Below are 659 nucleotides of genomic sequence, written 5' to 3'. Positions count from 1 at the left end.
CCTGCCCAGCAGGCTCTGGAGGCTCCCATCTGCCCCCGGAGGACGATGCCTGGGGCAGCCCCCTCCCCCCGCTCTGGTGTGTCCGCTGGGCAGGGGCTCAGAGCAGGGCCTGCCGGGATCCGGGGCCCCAGGGCGGTCTGTCGGCGAAGCCTCAGCCGAACCCCCGCCCGAGCCCAGCGTCGTTCACTCCCGATGACCAATGCCGATGGCTGACCTGACCCCGGGGCAGGGTGGTGCCCAGGCCGGCGGACCGTGGAACCGAGCTCCGAGCAAATGCAGGTCCCAGCCAGGCTGGGGCACCCCAGGGACTTGCGCGGGTCCCCTTAGGGCCCTGGACAGAGCCATGCGTCTAATCCCCACCTCGCCCCTCAGTTCTTGGGCAGCAACGCGGCCACACAGCACAGTGGGGTGTTTACAGCACAGCCCTCCTCTCAAAGGCTTGGAGCCCGGGGCTCAGGGACGCCCCGTGACTTGCCGGGGGTCCGAGGCCACATCTGAGCCGAGTGCCTTGCCAGCTCACCGACCTGGTCCTGCGCCCTGGGCTTTCCCGGGGCACGAGCGGGCTGCGGGGGACCCTGGCTTCTAGGAACCCAGCCGGAAGGGGCCCGGGGCCGGCATTTCAGACTAGAGCCACGGTGCTGGCAGCCTGGAGCGCACGG

General features: G+C 70.7%; 1 protein-coding gene across 1 annotated transcript in view; it reads left to right on the top strand.

The window, feature by feature from the left end:
* Positions 1-659, top strand: part of PRDM16 (PR domain 16) — a 37,308-nt gene that overhangs the window by 22,276 nt on the left and 14,373 nt on the right. The gene's annotated exons all lie outside the window — the stretch shown is intronic.

The sequence above is a fragment of the Myotis davidii genome, unplaced genomic scaffold (genome assembly GCF_000327345.1).
Source record: "Myotis davidii unplaced genomic scaffold, ASM32734v1 scaffold427, whole genome shotgun sequence".
In the NCBI taxonomy this organism is placed as follows: domain Eukaryota; kingdom Metazoa; phylum Chordata; class Mammalia; order Chiroptera; family Vespertilionidae; genus Myotis; species Myotis davidii.
The sequence above is the reverse complement of the archived record's forward strand: the minus strand, read 5'-3'. Positions and strand labels throughout refer to the sequence as shown.